The 26022-nt window shown below is 41.0% G+C and overlaps 1 protein-coding gene and 1 long non-coding RNA gene across 7 annotated transcripts in view; one reads left to right on the top strand and one right to left on the bottom strand.

The window, feature by feature from the left end:
- Nucleotides 1-26022, bottom strand: part of LOC116770751 (uncharacterized) — a 38441-nt gene that overhangs the window by 8410 nt on the left and 4009 nt on the right. The window lies entirely within an intron of this gene.
- On the top strand, nt 414-26001 carry LOC116770756 (uncharacterized). 6 transcript variants are annotated; one of them, XR_009752513.1, is made up of 6 exons: nt 414-656; nt 15408-15672; nt 19603-20615; nt 20959-25319; nt 25478-25769; nt 25864-26001. It is a non-coding gene; the product is annotated as an uncharacterized LOC116770756 (long non-coding RNA). The 6 variants fall into 6 exon arrangements; XR_009752511.1 differs by having other exon boundaries at nt 19603-22270; nt 22382-25319; XR_004353557.2 differs by having other exon boundaries at nt 19603-25319; nt 25727-25769.

Raw genomic sequence — 26022 nt, 5'->3', positions numbered from 1 at the left:
ACGTTCGAGACCGACACTCAGCTTCGTTCCATTTCGACATCGAAAACGGACACGAGAAGTCATCGCCGCGTAAAAAATAAAAGTATCCGAGAGCGGGAACCGGTCCGACGCTAGGTTCCGCTAACAGAACTGATATTATTCATCGAAAGTAAACGGCCGCCTCTATGGAATAACAATTAGTGTGGACGCGTACGACCGCCGCCGACCGCCGCCGACGTGAGCCATGCATCAAATTTCAATCTATTCTCAGAGAGTTTCCTTTCGAGCGGCCGCCTTCCAAATTATTATTATTATGATGATGGCGCGGGGCGAGGCGGTGCGGGACCGGGGCGGAGGGGGGACCGGTGCGGCGGCCATCTTGAGACGTGACGTCACGTGACGAGTCAGCCGACCGGCGGAGCGGCAACGTGGCGGAGCTGCGCCGTTGCCGCTCATATCTGTTGTGATTTAATAATAATAGGGCAAGTTTTTGTATGCGTAGGATTCGGAGAAAACGGTTTGAACAGTTAGTCGTCAGGTAATGACGGACACACGGATGACCCTCGAGACTGCGGGACGGCTGGACGTGACGCCCTCGTTCCTGTACTCAACACTGGACACAAATACGAGTATATTCAAAAGCTAAATCTCCGATCACCCCTTATCATACAGTCACCGTAAGTCTAATTAGATTCCTCGATGGTGAAGTCGGCTTAAATCTCTCCATATTATATTTGCCTGACGCCGAGCGATCCCTGGGATGTAATCTACCTTAACGATTTAGGTATTCGTTGTAAGACAAATATTAGAATGTCATGTAGTCAACAGAACAGTGTCTGTAGGAAGGAAAACGGCCGACATTATTAATCATCGTTTGCCAAAAACATGTGTGATTATCAGAAAAGATTTTTATCAGTAGTAGTGTGTAGTGAGGTGTGTTGTGTTACCTGTACAGCGCTCCCGCCCATTGAGCTCGCATCGTAAACATGATTAGAATATAGTCTCTTTGTTTCTAATCAATGAGACCATGTTGATATTATAAGCTATGCGATTAGAGGAGCTATGGGAACTTATAACGGGAGTGCTATTCAAAGTCGACTACGGCTTGATCCGACTTGCTGGCTGACGGATGTGTACGGCGTTACGTTCCGTTAAATAATCAGACTGAGGTATAGAGTTCGCCTTTTTATTGTACAAAAGGGGTCCACCACCAGCGGTATAGACGTTCCTCACAGACGAGCAATTCCTAGCGACTGTCAGCTCGTGACCCGTGTGGATGAAGCGTCTGTGTTGAAGAGGAACACAAAGACACTGGCGAGCGACTGTTAACAGACGGTACACTATCGGCTGGGTCATGTTACACTGGCTGTATTGTAAACAGCGACTTACTAAGTAATTCGTGTTAGTCATTATGATCGTGGAGGTGACGTCAGCGCATTCCGTTAACGACACTAGTTTCCAATTATTAAACTGGTGAGTGGTGGGTGACGGGAGACGGGTGGTGGGTAGTGGGTAGTAGGTGGTGGTGGCCGACGCTATGCGCTGACAGTGACAATATCGATCCGTCCCCGGCGTCCCCTGGCGAGTGGTTCTCTCCGTCCCGAGCACGTATCGGTTCCCGCTAGTATTTCTGATCTCTAAGCTGCATCTCCATCGATGTCAATCAGCCGTTCTAGCGTACAATGCTGTCCGTATCCCCGTATATATATCTATATACTTATACAGTACGTGTATGTTCTAATGCAGCAACCTTTGTCCGCCGTCGCGTCGGTGGATCGATACGTGTCCGCGGAGGGCGCATGCCCCGGTCCCCTCCTGCGACACGTGTCAATGTTTATTTACGTTATGACCCGACTCCCTCTGGCCACGTTCAGGTGCGACGTTCCTACGTTACAAGGTTCCTACCGCCCGTCTTTTAACTAGTACATAGCACTAAAACCCCTGACAGTTCCACATGCCCTGTTCCGACTGACTTTATGATTATGGGCGTTTGTGAACCTCTATACCATGAGCCGGTCACCAGAATATGATGGAACACGACATCCAGCGATCATTAATGTTAATTTATGTTGTAAATAATTATTGATAACTAAGAGCCCCATTAGAGAACGTGTTACATCACCCGGGGACGAGGGGTTGCGACCGGGGGTAGAGAAGGCAGGCAGGGGGGCGGGGGAAGGGAGCGCGGGATATTGATCCGTGACGTCACATCCTAGCGGGAGTCAAAAAACGTGAGGCGATACAGAGAATAAATAAACAAACGCGATCTGAATGTCATTAATGTAAAGTGCAATTTCCTAATTATACCACTATGCGGTGCTATTGAAGAAAATACATTAATTACATAACATGTACCTATTTAGTAATAACAAACAATGTACATATTAAGTGTACATATGTATGTGTAATGTCAATATGTATCATGGCTCTATAGATCTGTATTGGAGCTGCTATATGTGTAGTGTCTGCTTAACAGTGCTTGAAGTCTCTTAGAGCTTCACCTGACGTATAAAACAAACGAAAACTAAAGCTACTAAAAACATAAGTCATATTAACATAGCTGTATGATGTCGGAGAATACGGACACGCTCAATATATACAAGATACACACTTCAAACATATATTGGAAGCGATTTTCATTTTGCAAAATAATTCTTTATTTACTGATGAAAATAAGCACATACGTGTGAGAAATGATGCCGTAGTTCTAGACCTATCGTAACGTCGCGGAGTCGTTTACCCCGAATTGTGTTAGGGGTCTGGGGTTGGGGGTTGGAGAGGAGAGGGGGGGGGAAGCAGTGCGCATGTGTCGATCGATGAATCGGGCTGGGGCTGGTGATAGATAGGAACAGAGAGAGAGGGGCTGCTCCATGGCTTTAAGACGATTTCGCGTTGACAAGTTACATTACTTAGATGAATAGGGATCAGAGCGATGTGCGTAATGTGTAACATCGTAAGAATATGTTCCAGTTGCATCGACAAGGAAAAACGTTTACGACACTTCTGGTGCTTGGGAAAACCCTCGGGTTACATACCCACCACCAGCGACCGGCTAGCTACACGTGCATACACTACACTACAGTACACAGTTATTAGATACAATTTCACATAGACGTCAAGTCTTACCAGGTTAACCGATACAGCGCAAATGTGAGTTAACTAGAACCATGACAAGATATACATTCATAGAATTTATTAAAATAATTCATACTATCAATAAGTTATTCATAGATTGGTAAGGCATAATGACAAAAGGAAGAAAAGAAACCAACACAACAAACAACGTGGCGAACTCCCTCACGATGTTAACGAAATAGTTGGCTGGAACATACATACATACATACACTGAAAACATCATCGGCGAAGGTCAGAGGTCACGGCTAATGACATGTATCGGGAATGAATCTCGCGCTGTCACATTTACATCTCAACGTGCCGCCGCTTCAGACTCCGGGACAGTGTTTGTTATCGTCAATCTTACACGTGTGTTCAGAGGAGCCGATCCCAAACTCCTCAGATGGACCAAGTCTATCATGTCAATGTATATGTCAGGATCGATTCCCCGAGCTGTCATCCTTGGCCCAATTGTGTGAGGCGACCCGGCGAGCACCCTTCTCCCGGTTCACACGGCATTCTAAGTAACAGTCGCTCACACACACGTTCAACCAATGATTCATATGAACTCGGCTCCCTCAAACGAAGAGGCATTAATTATTTGTCTTCAAAAATAGGCTATTGTACCTGAGATCAAAGACTTTTCGATTACTTACAAAAGTAACACAAACGTCGGGAGTATGTAGTTTTTTAAAATAATAAAATACGCGGAGTAATCTGAAAAATATTTATTTTTTTTATTGTACCTATTGTGTTTTTTTATTTGCATTATAATTTTGTGTAATATGTTGTTTAATTGTTATTGGGATGGAGTCTCGTGGGCACGGTAACGAGTGTCATCCGACAGACACGGATCAGGTACTGTGCTAAGATCACCGTACTCCCTAACACTGTTTCTCTTCATATAAACATGACTTAAAATAACTTGATAGTTAACGCCAACTCAGACAGGACGTTGAGAAATCTTGAAACGTAGGACGATGCTTTGTGAAACACAAAAGACGTGTTTGTGAGCTCACAGAAGTCAGGATGTTTATGAGGGGGGCCAGACGGTCGCTACACCTGGAACGGTGGGGTCTGGTTTATAGGGAACTACTTTTGTTAGGGGCAGCTGTTACTGTCTCTGGTAATATGATAATTTTAAATATATATTTCGATATTTTCCGCTGATGAAGGTTTGAAAATTAAAGCGGAACAAATGATTTGATTTATTGGTACATAATAATATAATTATAATGGGGATTGGAAAATACAAGACGATAATTTATTTGTCTCTAATGGTGACGTGATGGGCCGTAGATCACACGGTTAGTATTCCAGATTGTTCTTCGGCTCATCACTCGCTCGCCGTAACCGAGGGTAACCCAGCATCCCGGGCGGGATCGATACCCTCGCGGGTCGTATCCTTGGCCCGGTTGCTCGGCCCGGTCATGTCCCGGCCCGTCTCCGGGTCACGGTGCCTCCTCGACACACATTCCTCATCATCCTGGACTAACTCGTACTGAACACCCCGCGATGATATTACAATGGTACCTTTTGTATATTTTTTTCGGTGCACACGCTGCATCATGTGATGTATTGTTTATCGAGATGACGGAGTTGTATATATGAAATACATGTATTGTCAGACCGTATTTACGTATGTGGCGGTGTCTGTTACATGCTAGATAAGAAATACTTAAATCTTAAACAAATAAACACGTCTCATTAATATATGCATTTGAAGTAACGAAAGCAATCCCGTCTTTTAAAGGTTTGTGTGTCCTAAAATTATGAATATTTTGACAGAAGGCACGTCACGTCCTGTCAGTGGTCGGGTCATGTTTGTCTGTGTACTTGTTGGCGTGTACAATAAACTGCTGATCCAACTGAGGGCGTTGTTGACGGTCGATCGGCACTTAATATATGTAATATTTCATTAATATACAAAGACAAAGTTTTAATGAACATTTTTATTACGACACGGGGATCATTGCACGTTTAACATTCACAGTATTCTTATAAAACATTAATAGATTACATTTAACAACAAAATAAAACATTCGGTGTTTCAACATTATAATTTCAAATCATAGTTTATTATGCGTGTTAGTCATCGTCGATTGATCGTTTGGATTCTCACGTATTTTAAATAGAAATCGATTATCGGTGGTCGAGAATTGACGGTTAAAGGTCAGAGGTCGAAGGGTCCATGTGATCCCCGTCAAAAATAGAAAAGCTTTATGTAAGTGTGTACGGTCGCATTAAATATATATTTATACACACGTGTGGAGCGAATATGATATGATAAGGCGGCCCTTGAACAGTCCGCGACCGGACAGTTAGCCGCTTATGAACGGCTCCACTGTATTGGAGTGACTGTTACAGAGAACAGCAGACACGGCGGGGCCGCAGCTTGCAGGGAACAACGATAACAACCAACAAACATACATATAATATAAAAAAAATCTCGCCATGCACACCGGGTTCAAGAAATAACTAGCTTGTGTGTTCGACTGCCGTATGTATTTCAGTATTCATTCAACGTAAACGATTTAATTCGATAGTTTTATAAAGTAATTAATTTAATGTTAAGGAGACAGACAACTGTCAGCTCGCTCACACTCACGAGGAACGAGACAAAGGAATTGGAGACTACGAATAGTGATGGAAGCAGTTTCATTTCACAAACCCCATGACACGCATAGTACTATAAATAACAAAGCGTCGGTAGTATAGATAACAAAAAAGAGAGAAAGGCTTTGTCTTCCAAGTTACCATGAAGTACAGGAAATACGTTAAGCTATTAAAGTACATTGTATAAGCTACTTCACCATGGACTTGCTATACATATAACGTAATGACTTGCTATAAAATATCACAGAGGCATACAACAATGTAGGACTAGTTACTAGATAGCCGCACACACGTACAGGCCAGGAGCGTTGCTGATAAGAGATAAGGAGTTTCCTTTGTGACGAATCCGTCCTTTATATTGACGTTAAAGTTGTCTGACATATAGGAACTTGCATAGATTAAATATAACTTGATTTACATTTATATATTAAAATGGTACATTTTTTATAGCTTAGAAATCATGAAAAAATATTAAGGACGATATAAATGGTTTTGTGTAAAGCCTAGAAAAGTGATTCGGTTCAATGATATGGCCAAATATGTATTTATTATTATATAAATAAAATATTAATTTACTTTTGTCAACAGCCCTACTGTCTGCCGTCATTTCGTCATTAAGAAGCAAATATCATATAATTAGTATAGCCAAAGAACTTTTAAGATCACAAGCAATGAGATACCTTTCCTCAGGAAATCCCACCATGACATCAGTCAGTAGCGTCTGGTGGTTTTTTATGTTAATGAAGCAAATCATATTGTCCAATGTGTTGTGTTAAAGTTTATCGCAACAGAATGACATTTTGTTAGTAACACTTGGTAATATTATTTTAAGACCTTTCGCTTGGGACTTCAACGACAAATAATTTGTGTGTTGGATGGAATGAACGAGAGAATGTCCAGAGACCGATAGCAACTGGTGGGACTTGGGAGCTAGCGGTGCATCTTCCACCGGTGTCCATCCTCCGGAGCCCGCTCCCGTCGCTATGAAGTCGTCTCATGTGACGCGCCATGCCAATGGAAAGTTTCCCTGCGATACGTTATCAGCCAGGCGTCTCCGGCGTGCGCGCTCGACACTCGTGCTACATCGCGCTATACGACCTACACATATAATATTCGGTAGGTCGATCACGTCTCATCCTATGAACGACTCCTTATTGTCTGATAGCCGTCACGTTGTGTTATAAATTTCTTTATCACTGATTATAATCATTTGGCTCCATCTCCTATTCTTACGTATGACGGTATATAAGAGACTCGTCAGTTATATGAACACGTTGTTTATATCGGCTTTATATATTGTAAATCAATCTCCTTTTCCAAGTCTTTCGCCTTCTTCATTAAATACGTAATTGCGTTAAGTAAGTGTCATCAATAGGTATTTCAAATAATTCATAATGTATAATATACTTATTTTCCTCGAGTGTTACTATGGGTTTTTTATACCACAAGCTCCTCTCCGACTCGGTTCGTCTGCTTCCTGGCCCTCATAGCTTCTAGTATACACCTCATATAATCCCAGTGTTATCCATCTCATACGTATCAGTGAGTTGTTCTTGAATGTTCGCATGTGACGATGCAATCTCATGTCATAAGGTTAACGTTGGACGATATCGTGCCATGTGAGCGGAGACAGGAGCGGGCCTTATCGCCACACTACACTACACTACGCTACACCACTACAGCTACAGTTAAACGATGATAACAGGCGGAGACATCGCATTACGACTGCTATCACCTTAACTGACTGACCCCCGAGTCGACACCGCGTATTACGTTACGAGATCCGTAAACAACTCGACATTTATTACAGATGGAATATTTAATCAAACATAAAGAAAAACAAGACTTTATTTATAAAGATAAGTGTTCAGAGAGCGGCGGTTCAATGAAGTTATCGCTGTGCATTGAGATAAGTTTCATGTTATAATTGGAAGAGCGTCATACAACATGTGATCCAAAGCTAGATCTGGTCATCTTCGGTTGGTGCCGACGCTTCTGATGGACCGCGGCCGGTCCTGGTGCCCGATCGTCGAGATAAGATAAGTCGTTTTGCGTCAATCGCCTTCACAACATGTCGATCCGTCTTATCCGACCTGTATCGGACTGATCTCTATCAGCGGGTAGCAGCAATAGGAACGGAACCCGCCGGCGGATCCTCGACTCGATTCTAATATATCGTTTGTTTATACATCAGGCGGCGCGGCCACGACGCCGGTGACGTCACCCACACGAACGTGACCTCCAAACGTTGCGGCCGGAGTCGCGGGGAGACACGTGATCCACTCACACTTCAACTTTTCTATTATTTAATAATATTTTTGTGTTTACAATAGGTACTAGAAGCAGATGAGTAACGGGGAGCTAGATCGTCATTATGTAGATGTATGAACTATGATTTCTCGAGATGCTGCTATGTACGTATAGTATGTAATATAGTCACTTAATATGTATTTCCTTTCATAAGGCTATTACAAAAACAATATATTATTCCGTCGATTGGTCAAGGTTCACGTTTGATCGAATATTTTCCAAGCTCCTTTCAATAGCGTGGGTTATTCAAGTCCAAGGTCGAATTCTGTCGTTATCGCGGTGAAAGGTTTTTATTGAACGCAATTAAAATCGGAATTCCCATTTAGTAATAATAATGATTGTACAGCGGCGCCCTCTCGATGATGGAGACACCCCGGGTCAATTGATATTCAGTATATTGAGGGTTCACACCTCACTGGACTTCTGGAGCCAGAGGTTTCGGTCCACTATCCATCTCTATGTATGTAGGCAACCTGATCTCGGTCCGAGATGTGTTCAGTGACGTCACGGTGCGTTTCCTCTCGCGGCGCCTTCACCTTGACATTTGTATTGGTTTGTCGAACGTGTCGCCACTCGCCAGCGTAGCGAGCAGTGAGCCACACAGGAGGGGCGCGGAGAACACGATCCATGTAGCTATACCTGTTCAGTGTTCTGGTATTACTTATATTCACCGACGTTTGTTATGGTATATAGAACAGGAAGACTACCATTCCACAGTATATCATCTTGTATTAAATTTCGCATGAACCAGATCCGAAGTAAGTGTATGTATGTATGTATTGTGTCGTGAGAGTATTCCGTGCACCTCGCTCGTCGCTGCACGCTCGTCGACAGTCGGACCGCCATTGTACTGAATGTTAAATAGTTCCCGTGCCATTGTGCGGAAAACGCCGACTGGGAAATCTCACTCCGATTAGAGCCTGACACGAAACAGACTCACGAGGCGATGAGAGCTAACATTCAAATAGAAGAATGGTCTCCGAGAGGTCAGAGGCCGCCGGGCGAGCGAGGTGCGCACAGGCCGTGACGGACGTGTTTAGGGCACTGGCTGTTTCTTAATATAAAGTAGTCCTTGTTCTACTATACTGTATATTGATTTGGTGGGTTGAGGCCTAAGAGAATTCTTCTATTAATGTGAGTTCGGTCTCGAGAGGTCCGTGTCACCCAACCGATATGTAACCGTTGTATGTGAGTTGTAGTCGGCGGCAGTATGTTTCATCACATGACTCGTTGCCGGTCGGCTGGGTCCGTGGGAGCGCTCCCACAGTCTCCACGGCACTTTCTCACCACCTTTTTTGTGCCGACCGGTCTTACGACAGCTTTACTGAATATATTTGTCGGAGCACATCCATAACCTGTTATTATTATTAGGAAAACTATGAGAATTATTCCATGTCAGAGAATACATTTAATACTTTTAATACGATATATATTTTCAGTTCATAAGTTAAATGTTTCTGGACAATTTAACCGACTGTGGCGAATCTAAAGAAGGATGCATATGTTTTTAAGAAAGTATGTTTACGACATCTTTCAAAGATAATGAATGCATTAAACAGCCGACAAGCTGAATCTCGTCATTCCAAAAAAAATGCAAGTTTTCAATGGATCAAAAAAAATAACAAGCAAAATAAAAAAAACTATGAACATGAAAAATAAACGAAAGAATCCGATATAAACAAATCATTAAAAATTAAAAAAAAAAGTTTACACGTTGATGCACACGACTGGAGATATAATAAAGTGATCGGCCGACAAATTTGAAATTTTAAAATTAAATATATATGTACTTGTCAGTTTATAATAAACAATGAATGTGTCTTAGGACTAGAACTACACTCAAACAACTTTGTATACACAATATTTTGGTCGTGAAGTTGGGACAATGGTTTCTTTACACTATTTGAATGATAAACATGTCTCACGACGCTGATGCCGTTTGAACAGTCATAATCATTGTGTTGTTAGTAAACTCTAAGACAGGATAGCTCGACCTACATTTATATGGGTTTGTCGTAATATTAGGGTATTGTTATAATAATCGCTATCCCGCCGCCACAAGTTCCACGGTGGTCCAGTAGTAGTGACCTTTACAACCTCACGGAACACGAACGGATTCCGAAGACCGGTCGGTCGCGGACAGGCTCACCTGACCGGTCGGAGTCGGAGCACGTTCTTATTGACACGAGCTTAAAAATAGCTCAACGATGCTGTGAACAGATCGAACCGATTCCACAACCATGTTGTGTAACTCATCACACTCGTGATACCTACATACAAAAGTATGGGCAAAAGTTATTTTGTAATCGCTTCGAACAAATGTACTAGTATGCCGTGAGCAAAACGGGACGACCATACAGGAGGCAGTAGACGGCAGGAGCGGTGGAGACGGAGTGTCTGTTCGATTGCGCCACATTGAACATGTTATAAATCATAACAATGTTTTACATTAAGTGTCCGCCGGCACTGGCACTGATGATAACACGCGGCCTGATAAACGTACTTACAGATATAAGATACCATCGGCCGCTCCACGCGCACAGACAGACATACATCCATAGACGTGTACGTACTGTTCCGTTACATGAAACTCTGTTATATGCTTGTAACGACGAATTGACGACACATGTCCTGTCAGACACATTGTCTGCAGAGACAAAGTGAATAGCTTCGGATGAGAAGCAGACTCCGGCGGGACAGACCGCCTCGTGTTCAATACAAAGGATGCCGAGACTAAACTATACAGTACACTAGAGGATTACCAGAGACAGATATGGCATGAACTGTATATTATATGTTAAAAACATAACGATAAAACTAAACTAATCACATCAGATAATAGTCTGTTCTTTGTCATGGTATGTGTACAGTGACTTCATGTTGATACCGTGAACTGAGAATACAACACAACGAATCAGTAATAGGTTAATAAATACGAGAAGTTTAAACTGAGGAACAGTTGTAATTAACAAACACGTCCATAAAACAATCCATTAACGAAATTGCCCGCAGGCAGCCATCAGCAGTCACAAGTAGGTGAAAGAAACACCAAATTATACGGCGTTCGTGTCGACAGCTCATCAGAGCGGGACGGAACAGGGTCGGCGTTATCATCAGCACGCGACGGATGGACTGGATCCAGTCACGACATCACGCGACACGCGCGCACACACACGCACACCCACACACGCACACACGCACACACACAACATGACGTTGTATCAAACGGATGTATTATTTATTAGATATGATAAGCAAGCTAACGACGTCTTTGAATTAAAAATCAATTTATTATACATATATTATATAACAATGGAATATAAATGATTCGAGGATTTATTAACATGTGATCTTGAGATTCATTACGTGACTTGCGAACGATTTCAAGGGAAAATTAAATAAATATAAGCATTAAGAAAACGCGATTCACTCTATTCCTTTGACATTTTGTGGTCGTACCAGTGGCTCACGGACAAGAGAAATGAACTCAGACATTTGAAAATGTTAAACGTATTATCGCTATTATTGTTGATTTAACAAAGTTAGCTGATAGTGTTTAAAACCTACATGATATAACAATTTGAATGTAACACGTCTTTGTGTCTTATGCCGACAAACTTCCTGTACGTGGCGACTACCGTTTGACATTAAACGCTCCCGGCCTATAGCACGTAGCCGTGACATTTCGTGTTTCTGAACGTTACCATCACCTACACAGGTAGCGTGAGGATACTCCATTACAGATCGATCCTTGGATACATTTTAGTTCGGGACCAGTCTAGAACTACGGAACATTTTATGGAGACAGTAGCGTTAATCCGATACATAAGAAACGGAGAATGAGAGAGAGATCACATGAGGAATGTTCTCTAGTAAATGTCATGAATATAAAGGACACAGCAGATCTCGTGTCGGATGCTCTGTATCAAATGTCAGAGACACCACCTTGAGCGAGGACCTCGGTCTCATTTCTATCAGCCATCACTGCCGTATCACTTACCGATAACTATCAAAGGATATTCATCCAACATTCTCGTTCCTAATACATCTAATTAAGTCAGATTATAAGTAATCAAGCGAGAAATACATTATAAGTAATCAAGCAAGTGCCAAATAGCATCATAGTTTTTTTTTCTTTTAACTCACAATAACAGAGAATAATATGTTATAATAAGCAAAACATGTGTCATAATTTATCTAATATACTCATTTACTTCGGTTCGTGGTGGACTAAAAAGCGTGTTCAGAGCACGAGGAAAAATATAATGAATCATGGAAATCAAGAATCCGGTAAATGTAGATATTTTATTAATAAATATATTGTAACGATAGGTGGCGAGCATTAACACAGACTTATATTACCATATACGACGTATCAGGTGATTATCTGAATAGGATATTATTGGAAGACGCCAAACATGTGATTGACGAGGTCAGATAAGTGTGAACAGATAGTGTAAAGCACAAAAAACTTGAATTATGATAGACTGCTGGCAGCTGACCCCCTGGAGCAGACACGCTTCATCCTTACACGTTATGTGAGTGTATGAGAGATGACGTCGCTCAGTGATAACGAGGCGGACCCCATCCTCATTACACATAGTGCCTAGCTCTATATTTGTAGAGTATTTATTTTTATTAATATTGTTTATTAATATTCCTGTGTGTGTGTGTGCGTGTGTGCGTGCGTGTGCGTGTGTGTGTGTGCGTGTGTGCGTGCGTGTGCGTGTGTGTGTGTGCGTGTGTGCGTGCGTGTGCGTGTGCGTGTATGTACGCAAGCAGTTTTCGTTAAGTTGCGCAATAAAACTTATCAATATTTTAGGTAAGATAACCTCCTGTGTTATTTTCACGAGTGAGCCACGTGCACTCTTAATGTAAACAATGTCACGTTTTACGAAAGGTATTTATAAAATATTTATATAACATAATGTCAGTGTTGAACCTTCTGTATCCATTATATATTTCTCAACATACCTAGCTGTTATATATATGATTATTTTGATCGTCCTCGTCAATAGTTCTCATGATAACGTTACTGTATCTCGGTGCAGTTTCAAAGCGCACTGTATTTACAGAGGACGACCTTCTAATGCTGGTGGGGTGACCAGGCATTTCGTTCCCGTCGAATCGTTATCTATGAGCTATAGTTCTGCATGTGACCTTGGCAGTCATTGAAAAATACCTAAAGCCAGCGACACGCGCGAGTATCGATCGACACGGCGCCGCGAGTAATGTTACATACTACTTGATTTATTACCGGACTCGTTGTGGAATGCCGTTCAAATTATATACTCTTCATCGCTGCAAGCAACAACACGACTCTCCTCGGGGCTGCAGCATACATGTACACATGTATGGCGTCGTTTACTATAGTATAGTATAGTGTATCACATGTTAGTCGATGAGAGGACTCCTGTCCACATGTGACGGCACACCCATCACCACTGTCACTGGAACTGTGGTCGTGGACTAACCACCACACAACATTAGTACTGTGAACGTGGTTTCGACTGCTATGAACGTCCCTCTAGTATAAATAGACATGAAAAAAATAAGTATTTATATTCGATAGAAGAGAATGATTCCTTCTAACGACGCGTCTGTTGATAATTATATATTACATAAATATATACATGTGTGATGTGAGCCGCGCGAATGTTAATATTTACTCGGAACGGAAAATTTCGATGAGCACTTTAAACTGGTCGAGTCAGTCCACCAGATGAATGGTAATGACTTGTTCTCTTACGTTAAATGTTTGATTGGTTGTTTGGGGTGTGATCAGGCCGTGTGAGCTGTGTCACGAGCCATACAGATATTACTCGTGATATTACTTATTTGTCGTTATGAGTAACTGATAGTTAAGCTGTGTCCAGAACTATTCATTATCTAATACTACTATAATTTTTTGGTCGGTTGTCATGCAGAGATTATTGTGTCGTTTATTTAAGCATAGCCCGCGATGCCACGTGGTGTTGTGGTGGCGGGTGGCGGGTGTTGCACTGACGTCAATCGCGTCTATTTCGGTAATGTTCCTCTGTATCGGAGTGTTATTTACCACGGGATGATGCGTTGTATACATCGTAACTGTTACATTATTTATAATTAATGTATGTAATAACATTCCGCTGTAACTTCCTCAGTACCGTGCGCCAGTACGGAACGGGATAGTGGATATTTGTAGCAAAGGACCAGATAAAATACTTATAGGGTTATCATGAGATGAATGTGGGTGAAGTCCATAGAGAGAAGAGAGAAACTCCTCGCATTGTTACCGATGAAAGGGAGTGCTCGATCCCTCCTGTGATCGGAGAGTGACGTCAAACAACGCTCCGGTGACCATCAATCGATCATCGATCGGTAATCGAACGATTGTTATGATAATCGACTCATTACAGTGACTATTTATTATGTATCCTGTTTACTGTTTATTAAAACATAAGAGACAGCCTCTTATAAACTTTAATAAGTAGGTAATATACCCACAGTCGGAGTTCTTTTTATATATATAATATTCTGTGCACCGTGTGCTGCGTGCCGTGCGCTGAGCGCCGTGTTCCACCCAAGTCTCTCATTGCCGAGTGTGTCAGTTCACTGCCAAGGCTTCCGCGTCACCGCTCGCTCTCACACGCGTTCGTATCAACTGATGTTCTATTAATACGTACTCACTGTATTTATAAAGACACTCATACTTCTCAGCAAGCCGATAGACGACTGTTGATACACTGCGCTTGATCCGTGTCTTTGTTTGTTAATATGCCTTAATTGAGCGTGTGATGGAGTTCTCAATCGTTTAGTCTTCGTTAATTCTCTATATCAAATAGAATTACTTTATTGTCAGTCGATTACCGCTATATGTACGATACATAAAAATACATCTAAATAGGAAATACCTTTCACTTTCATAATTATTTCTCAGTAAACAAAAATCCATCACTACCTGCTACTACCGTTACAGAACTAAAATATAATAGATCTAAGAATGTTCTTTGTATTTAGAGGAGACCGGTCCAGTTACGTGTAATAAACTGGGCGAGACTGCAGTAAAATGTATCGGTGCAACAAAACCTCGGGACGGCGAGTTCTTGGAATCAACAATACATATAATATATAGCTATTATGGACAGACTTGTCCTTAGCTAGCGGGCAGCAGTATCGAGCCATCTCCCCGGTCACTTTCATGTTCGTCTCTCAAACCATTATTTATAACATATAATACAGTTTTTGCAGGACGTCCGTCCGTGTAGTTCGTGTTAATGACGCTTTTACTTTCGCCATTGTTTTTTGTTTATTATTTAAACCGTTTGATGTTCTCGACGTTACTTATTTTATGAATTCATCGCTTCACCCGTCTCGTTCATTATAATAGTCGGTACCTATTCTTACAGGTTCTAGGACGAAAGATGCAACAAAGAACTGCGAGTGTACTATTCAAAACGTGTGGTTAAAGTGAAAACAATACCAGCAGCTGACCGACGAGGAAGATGACTCACGGTTATATAACGACATTACGGAGGAGTCTTGTGTAACGACGGGCTGATATAACGGCTGAGGTGACGGAACGGAACACAGCTTAACGGCACTAAGGAACTTATAAATATGCCGAATATGGAGGACGCGGGTACACAGCCACTGATGATAGATAGGGTGGAGGTAATGATAAATCTCATATCAACTTCATTTTGGATCATAAGCCTACGATCATCTTATAGTTAGACATCACCACAAACCCTAAGAAAATCTCATGTCGTCTCTACAATAAAGCGCAGAAAAAATTAAGCAATTTGAAACTAATAATGAGTAAGGCAGGTTGACGAAAATATTTAGAGCTATCGTAGACGTTTAACACATTAAGCTGTATATGTGTGTATGTATATCACATGGGAAAAAGTCGTAACCGGAGGCCCGGATCCGGCGAGCGGCGATTAGAACTTCAGTTACAACAATTGGAGTTAAACGAACTCCGCAAATATATTGAACATAACAACAGTAAGAAACGACGCGCGTTACGGAGTAAAGCGATCTGTTCGACGCGTTGAACAATAAACAGATAGTTAGTACTGATGTGTTGGAGATAAGGTCGCTGGGGACGGTGCACACACGCTGCGAGCACGGCCCGGCCGCGTGGCGCACATGGACACGATCGCTGAGACTGTTTGAACAGCTAATGTTTACTATAGAACTGATGAGTTACTAGGAGATTACCGATGTCTTCATCACAGAACGTGTTGCCTTTGAACGACGGACCCTGCGGTATCTGTTGGACCAGATCGGCTGGCGACATTACAACTTATCACTCAGATTAATTGTTTATTATTATTGTACGTTTGTACAATTGACTCTCTATATATGAAAAATGTCTAAGGTTTAATGTAACATGTAAGGGGATAGACGTCACTTGCTGAGTGTTCGAGGTGGGGCTGGTGTCCATCAGTATGTGGTCCGAAGCCCGAGGCTCGGACCCCGGAGCCCGGACTTCGTAGGCGAGCCACGTCGCCGCCCTTCGTCATTGATATACAGAGCAAGCACGACACAGGGACGGATTCAAATCACATCTAACAATTCATTGGCTACAATTGAGTTATAATAATCACATAGCAATGAAACAAATAACTTGATGTGAGTGATAAAATAGTTGGTTTAAGTAGTATATATTTTCAAGATTATTAAGAAAATATCAAATATATCAGGTTAATAGAATAATAACAGAGAGAGCAAAGAGAACGAACAAAATATTTTATGAGAAATATAACAAAATATTTATTCATGACATGTAGGGAATTAAAATATATACATTTGTGTGTTTAATAAGTTTATAAAAAAATAAAGAGAACTAAGTATTGAAGCTTTTGTAAACAAAAACAATCACATAAAAATTATAATTACAGTCCGTGTGTCGAGAGCTGACACTCTGATAGTATACTGATAAGAGAACCGCGGTGTAGTGACATTACTTATTAACAGTAGTGACGCACGAGGGGATCCGTGTTTAAGCGAGGGTATTTCACGCTCCGCCGCTAACAGACAAACGAACATCTAGTGACGCACACGCTCACCTACGAGCATATTACGATCTAATAAAATTGAATGCGACTCCAAAATATCACCTGGCTGATGGATATATGAAGCTTCATTTCATAGACGAATATTGAAAGTTCAACGAAAAAAATAAATGAACATATTCTGGTAGCCACCTCCGCCAGTATCCAGCTGATTCTGAAGACGTTATCTCGTGAAATCATCGAATGCTAATTTGCCTGACTATGTTCATTAAAGGTGGAGGCGTTTGTTTATCCTCCAGCCATCAAATCTGCCGTGTGTAATGAACTGCTCGACTACTGTTTCATTTTAGTCCTGTATCATTGCAGAAGATTTTTCTTCGTTTCGTAAAAACCTGCAATTTCTCCTTATTAAGTTCCCTTCTTTTTCTATCCGTTTGTTTGGTCGTGTCTGTCTCCAGTCCCTCCCTGGTAACTAGCATCACATATTCTGTTCGCGTACTATGTGAGGGCGGAGGGGCAGATGCGTTCTAGTAAATCGTGATCCGAAACCTGACCTCCCCCCCTCCCTCCTCCTCCTGTACCGTTAAACGTGACTTCCATTATCATTATAAAGCGTTAATACATATATTTTTATGTGGATCGTACAAGTGTAAGATGTCGAGTGAATCGAAAATATACATTAGGTTTATGACTCAATCTTAGGATTGTATTTATAGAAATAAGAACAGAACGGAGTATCAAACAGATTCAAACTGTTGTCTTAAGCATTTGATCGATCGCTTTACGTATCTTTACTTTTATAAACAAATTATATCTCGGTCTGGATGTGGATTACTGGATGCAAGAATCACTGAATGGATTCCGTTACCATTCATGTGACCTCTGAAAATTTACTACATATTGTATATAAAACAAATTATAAATATATATTACAAGCTGCTGGATATATTATACCGAACTTGTTTGCAGAATTTCCAGCTCAGATAATTTGATAAACATCTAAATTCAGAGAAAGCCGAGATGTGTTTAGACGTATCCCATGTTGTGGGATAATTATATTACGTACAGTTAGTATTGAATCATGAACTGTTAAGGTATGTCCACACTGCACGCGTGAGCGCTCGTCGCGGGCGGGCGCGGGCGACACGCTCCGCGAGTCAAGCGCGAATTATGCGCTTTCTAAAGTCATGCTCGGCGGTGTGACGAGAGGAGCCAGATGGTGTTATCATCATGACAGACATCCAGACATCCCGACTGGAACGTCTTTATTATTGTTAATTACATCCATCATTGTAAGCGCACTACCACGTTCACGATCCCCGGAGCGGGACTCATGGGAACGCGTGCCATTGACCTATTGTTCACATAATGACACGTTTACGGCGTTTAAAGGAGAATAGTAATGAGTTTTTAATTTATTTATAGACTTTTTAGTGTCGGTTGTACGGACTGCTTTGTTAAAAACTAATTTAATTAGCACAAGTTTACGTTTTTTTTAATGTGTATTGTAACACTAATAATGAAAACGATTAATGTGTGAGTCAATTAAAGCGTACCGGTTTAAAAGCGAGTTTCGATGCGTGAAAAAACAAAGGGTAATAAAAACGTGCTCCGAATGAGAGTCACGGTGTCGGCCGTCGGAACAGTCACGCGCGGCGGCCGAGCGGCGGACGAGCGGCGAACGAGCGTCACGCGTCGCTGGACAGTCGGGCGATCTGAACACGCCTTATAATTTGCATAATGCCTCACTTGTAACAGAGTCGGAGCGGAGATCCTGACTTCGACGGGCCTCTTATTTCCATTTCATGGTCTGGCTAAATTGTTTGTAACAAAATTCTTATGTACACTTTCTAAATATCCATATAGAGGTGTTTCAGGAGTGATGTGATCTTTTTCACAGTCAAGGTTCCTCTATACGACTTGTTCAAGATACGTCCCTCGGTTACCGTCAGCTCTTAATATACCCAAACTATGTTGAGCATAAAGTCTTTATAAAGTTTCTCAATATGTTAACTCAGTTTTGTACGTAATAGATACTGGCTCTTCTATAGCTGCATACTTATAACCGGCGACTGAATACACCTTGTAAGATATACTCGAGACTTTACGGGAGTCGGTTTTGACTTATTCAAATAAAGCAGTTTTGGGCTTCAGCTGTATTTTATAGGACTAGAATGATAAAGTTTCCCCGCGTCATGTTTGTTTAAGTGTTCCTGAAGAGATCCTCTTTGTCGTGGCACTTCGGGCGCGGGTCGTGGAATGCGGCGGACAAATATTGGAACTGATAACGCGTATCACTGATAACGTTCATACATTCACTAGTCATGTTCATGTACATAGCACATATAATATACATTATATAACAGAGCACACATCATAACATAGGAGTACATATTCAGCATCGCAATGCCTTTCTAACTTTTTTATTTATTTCATTAATTTTCTCAAAATTCACCCTTTTTAAGCTTATAATATTTTTGTTTATAATCAAACATTTTAATTTATTTATTCATAAATATTAAGAATTTAATGATTTTTATATCTCTTAGTTCTAGTAATGCGTATAATTAATTGGTTCCAGATGTAGGGCAGTGCAGCACCAGCATTAAAGATCTTCTATATAAGTCATGTCTGAACCAAGAGTGCATCATATTTCCAGCACAGTGATTCAGAGTCCAAGGTCTAACATATCAAATCTCTTTCGTTATCATAAAATAAAAGGACTTTTAGAGCACAGCACACGTCTTAACGACGCGTCACCCCGTTTCCTTTAAACAGCAGCGTGGAGACGAAGTGAATAATAAAAAAAAGAAAGTGCCTTTACCGTACGACGGCACACTTACAAACAAACATACATACATACAAACACACAAACAGACCGAACAAGACAAAACTCATTATATGTATTGTCTGTCGCCTCGCTGGACGGGCGATGGGATGTTATCAACAGTTGTATGTGATATTGATTGGATAAATATTATGTTGAATTGATAAGCTGCGAGCTGATAACGGCAACGTCTTCTCATGCAGCTCGGTGACTTGAGTTCTGTACATACACACCTTGTGGACAGTGGTACATGTATAGAACAGTAAGAAATGAACTTCATATAACTCAGGAATGATCTCCTTATACTGACAGGGTGTGTGTGTGTATCTGTCTTCAGTCATCACAGACAATGGCTCGCTTGTCAGCGAATGTGGCGTCTGGCGAGTGGCAGGGTCACAGCGTTGCGTGACACTGCCACACAGATGACTACCCCTCCACCGTCCGCGACAGGGCTGACGGAGTGACGTCATATTGTATACACTAATATAATTGTTCGGCCGAATGAGACGGGTTCCTATAGTGTGATACAAAGAAAATTCCACAGCATGGTATATATATAATAAATTGACATATACCATCGCGTGTGTGTGTGTGTGTGCAAGGAGAGCGAGGGTACATCGACCCCGTAGTGACGCAAGATCGACAACTTTCTAATCGGGCAGCGGCATGCAGCGGCTCCGTACGGGCTACGTCACAGACAGCACAGTTCGGGGACAAGCGAGCAGCATACATAGGATCTCTCGACAGACACCAAGACTGGCGGACTGGTACTCACTGGTGCTAACATACAACAACGCACTGTATAGTGGCCTGTCCATACTTTGATGACGAGTGTCTCGATGAGTATACTTACGTCTTCTCATCACGATAAAGTTTCACAAACTTCAATAGGTCATCCTATTTTTATATTTAAAAAGTAATTTCAATATAATTTTCTGGTAACAACGTCCGTTTCATCTTACATCTAGCACTCATCACGGAAAGGACATTAACAGATAAGTTACGGAAATGATCTCATAAAGTCAAGCAAAACTCTATTCTGACATCGTATTTATATTTATAAATATAAACAGTCAGAGTTACTATTTGTATTTTTTGTGTCTGTTTCAGTCCTAAGAGCAGAGCGGCCTTCAGTGGAACCTTTCTCTTTAAGCACATTGACTTCAAGTACGCCCGAATATTTGTTCAGCACCGACAGACGAATACCTTCCGAGAGCGAGTATGTCTCCGATACTAAATACGCTGTGAAGTAACCGCAGCTGTCATAAGAACCGTTTTATTATTCAACGTGATTCTCAATACAGATCCTGATATTTTATTTAGATTATCTGCAAATAACATACATACGAGTTAACGGAATAATATGTCAGAAATTTTGCTACAAAAATCAATGATAGATCGCTAATCAGTAAGAGTTGTAGTCTTTGTCTTGTAATGTTTCGCGTCATATAAATATCACAGAAAGGCATACGTTAAGGCATGTAGAGCCGAGTGACAGGTCTGGGTTCGACGCCCGGCCTTAGCCCAGTGGAGTGACGTGAAGGGGCTCCGCAATACGCAGCGGCCGCTCACACAGAAGACACGCTCGGTGGACACAACACACAACACATTAAAACACTTTTTGTTACTTTATGTGTGTCAAACGATCTTATTCGCGCGTTATATAACACACTCGTGTGTTCGTCGTTTACTTTCATCAAATGTTTCGGAGCATGTTCGCAGAAAATTTATCGAAAAGGAAATCATTCTGTTTTTGAGGGCACGAGTCCGCTCGCTAATATTTCAATAATTAAAATACTGACGTTAAACAGGGTACTGGTCGTTCTTTGAATTCATTTTTGTTTTAAATTCCAATTATATTCGTTTAATGTTCATGTTTCCGAGAACAACGAATGTGACATCATATTAAACTGTCTAATCAGAGTTTAAATCGTCTATATGTACTGAGTTATCCCCAGAGCCGTTCAGGACGTAGCGGCTGTTTAATTTATGTATTACAACAAACAATCATTTTCCTCAACGTTTAACGATTCGTTCAACGGCACGTTTTCTATATCTCGATTCAAATCACGTATTTACTGTCACAGAAACATTGTCACCATTATTTCTGACAATGCTTCTATCAGCCGGAGGCCAGGAATACTTTGAGCGTGACTCTGCGTTGACTCCGACCTTCGACACATGCAAATTGGAAGATAAACAAATGCAACAGTTTCTTAATATGAACCAACAGCCAACACAGCTATATTTCCCAATCGTTAATTACCGAGAGTGACCGCATGTTTGTTTCTGTCACACAATGTTCATCCAACATTAAGTTCTACTGAAGTGTCGACGGTATGGACAGTCGTTATGAGAGTTTGTTTAATTATTAAAACTAACATATTATTAGTGTGTGTGATCCACGAGGAAGATATATCTTGTGAGTATTTACATCACATTGTTAATTAGTCAACACAGAACATTAGTGATGTGACGACTACGTTACATGACGTACCTATATGACTGTATTATAAACATGTGTATAATATAGCCAGGAGCCAGGAGCCAGGAGCCAGGAACTCGCCGACTACAATATTAACGAAACAATAATGGGCACGAACTTTTGAGTCTCGGCCTCTCAACGTGTTTATCGTCGTGCCCGTTTAAACTGTTGTTTTACGTATCGATGTAATCACTTTGAAAGTTCTAACAAAATATACCTTAACGACGCTTTACAATTATTTTTGTAACATTCTCTTACATCAATACTAGTGAGTAGTATTGAACGTTCTCTAAGTCCAGGTGAAGACTTGTTGTTTAATGTTTTATTAACAAACATCATGCATATGAAATATATCCAAAGATCATTCTGTGATACTCCTAACATATACTACAGCGTGGCCAGGACGTGTGACGTGTGACGTGTGACCTCATCGGTATATGGCAACAGTTGAAGGTCTTCGCTCCATAAACAGAGAACTTGTCTTTATTTAAATCAAACAGCAGTTTTATTTGTATGTAGATTTAGGTGATATATTCGTATGGAGTATTTTGTATAATAGAAGTGAGCGGTGAGTCAGTCAGTCAGTCAGTCAGTGAGTGAGCGAGTCTGACCTTGACAAAGACAAAGAAACACACACCGCGCTATAGGAGCGTGAACACATGGAACCACACAGCGAGGGACGAGCGTATACGATGATATGAGGCGAGTGCAGTGAAACACTATACGTCCAGGACACCGGCGAACAGACCAGCGTGTGTGATTCAATAGTACAGCTTTCAGGGAATGACGGGGGCTGAACGACTGACTGAGAAAATTAAACAAAAATATCGAAAACGACAGATGACAATGATTAGTTTACGAGAAACTAGAGATTATAGCACAAGTACATAGATGTATTTTGTAACTTTTGACTTTTAAAATGATACACGTTGTATGCGGATAAAATAAATGCTTTCTTTATTAATGAATATACTAAAGACAGCAAACTCTATAAGACTAAAATTATATTAACTCACATTTAATGAGTGTTTTATGGCGCGAGGTACTGAGTTAAAAAAGACATCAAATTGATAGTGCCGATAGCGAAATCCCATAGTATAGCAGCAGCGACAAAAGCACACCTTAACAGTCAGCGCGTACCGTGTGGAGCATTCAAATCAGTTAGCGAGCACCGCGACTAACGAGCATTAATAACAGATCAGTATTCAGCCGGCGCTTCATCAATAGTACCACAACCTTGGCGTAGAGGATGATAACATGTGGCCTTGGAGGAAAACGCTCCTCACATACACCACACACAGATTACTTTAAATAAACATTACTATTATATGACCACGCGGGGCTTACACAACTTAATAACTTTGTATTAAAACTCATAATGTCTTCTTAAATAAGACCCGAGTGCGTCGGAACAGAACCCAGAACGTTCACACTCAGTAGTTTTGTCATCTTTTCTATATTAGCCTATGAGTAACTTCAAACAGCGGCTCCTCACGCAACCCATGTTTGACAAGTTTACAAAATAAACACGGACATGCGGTACCCATACTTACTATGTTTAGAGAGACTGTGTGTTTTGGTCATCGGAAATACGAGGAATGTAGGTATTACTCGGAAAATATACATTGATCTTTTTTGATATTAAAATGTATTTACGAGCTCTTTCAATTATAACGTCCTCGTTATGGAATTTAATCGAAACGTCAATTAGCGACGCCATCTACACATAAACGCTCGGCGTGGTGAATTTGAGACACGTTTAATATATGGGTATAATAAACACAGAGAATATAAACAACTGTGTGGTGATCGGTGGACGGTGATCGGTGACGCAGACGACATGCAACCTGCGATACTGTTACATCATATATATTAACATTTAACAATATCTAATTATTTCAGACATCCCATTGAAATGTATTTAATGTAAATAATTATATGAAATTGGTAGCTTCGATTGAATTCATCACAGGCGAAGTCGGGGCCAGAGTGTTGTACATACATACATACAATATGACTTATATTCAACCGCAACTTTTAATGAACCCACGCAAGCGATCTTTAATTATTGTACATACATAATAATGAGCAGTTTTATAAGACTTCCAAGAATCCGCTCATATTTATTGAATATAAGAGTAAGTGATGATGACGACACCGACTCCAGGCACAAGGCTCTCGGCCACCAGGAATGTCCAAATATCTGTCATGGAAACTGTCTCCTTGTACGGTTTCTTTCATATGATCCGTTAAACCGATCATGGAACATACGTTCTGCCTTATCACATGATGCGCAGTTAACATACTCAGTTAGTTAACAATATATTTAGAGCATTCCACGGGAATTTCATTTCAAAGCAATTAAAATACACTTTGTTTGGATTGTTGACACTTTCAGATAGAAACTAAAATAAATAATAATAGTTTTACAATTCTGACATAATGTAAGGTCCGAATGAACATAGGAGTCCGTCAAATGTTACTAAAGACACAGCAGGTCTGAAGAGGTGGCAGCCAGGGAGGGCAGGTTATAAATATGTTTGTGTGATGCCTAACAGTGGTGTTGCAAGCCGTCCGTCACGCATCTGAAGCCGATCGTAACTTCTCCATCGAGGTTGTCGAATGTCAATGCCAAGGTCGCCGGTGGCCGCTGATAAGCTTCATGGAGCATGTTTAATGGCATTCCTATGTTATCGAAGATTGCATCACTCGTACAGACTACAGAGCGAGCCACGTGCTCACACGACACACAGACGACGATCACGCTCTCACTGCACCATACCATACTTGGAAATTTAATACAAATATTGACAAATTAAAAAGACAGAGAATACAGCTTGCCATTTAGAATACGGGTCGATTCTGAGGATGGAGGAAGAAGGAGGAGTAGGCGAGATTAGAATCGTGACCGGAGTGTGAACTGAGGAGGGTAGTAGCGGAGCGGTGGGCTGGACGGACGTGGTCAGTAGGAGATTACGTATTGATGGTAACTTCCTGAACTATACTATGTTTTAGCATAGCTGAATAAACAAATCTAATATTAGAATATTGTCCGCAAAATTCCCTATCTGCTTGGAATACTTTATTCACTTTATGAGTTTTAACACTCCTTTATTAACAGTTCTACACTGTTTTATTACTTAGTGAAATTAATTTGGAACATATTTTAAAAACACGAAACCTGAGTGAAGTCTGCGGGCGACATTGAAGTTTTTAATGTGAATAAAAAAACAATTGTCCCGCTATGTGTCCTCGGACTTGGAAACACTGCCAGCTACGAGGAAAACATCTTTGATATTAAAACGTTACATTATAGCTGAATATATTAACATAATTCATCAGTACGTTGAGGAAACAGAGACGAGGTTACTAAAATGATCATTCTTGGAACAGGAGTGCGGTGAACCACCAAGCTGACGACTGTTGATAAGCTGAGGTTAGAGACATCTGTGCGTTAAAATAATACATATTTCCATTATAAATTTGATCAATTGGCAGTTTTTGAATGTAATGTACAACAACACTTGCAGAACCTTTCGAAGAAGCCATCACTTATATCGCTTGGTCTCGTCCTTATCTCACATCTGCACCGCGTCCGACACTCGGAGCTGGTATCAGTATGCGCACACGCACTCCACCACCGATTACAATTATTTACGCTAAAAGAATATTTCATTGCTATTTTTATT

This window comes from Danaus plexippus, chromosome 7 (assembly GCF_018135715.1).
Source record: "Danaus plexippus chromosome 7, MEX_DaPlex, whole genome shotgun sequence".
Taxonomy (NCBI): Eukaryota; Metazoa; Arthropoda; class Insecta; order Lepidoptera; family Nymphalidae; genus Danaus; species Danaus plexippus.
Note: the sequence above shows the minus strand (reverse complement) of the source record. Positions and strands in the feature narration are given on the sequence as shown.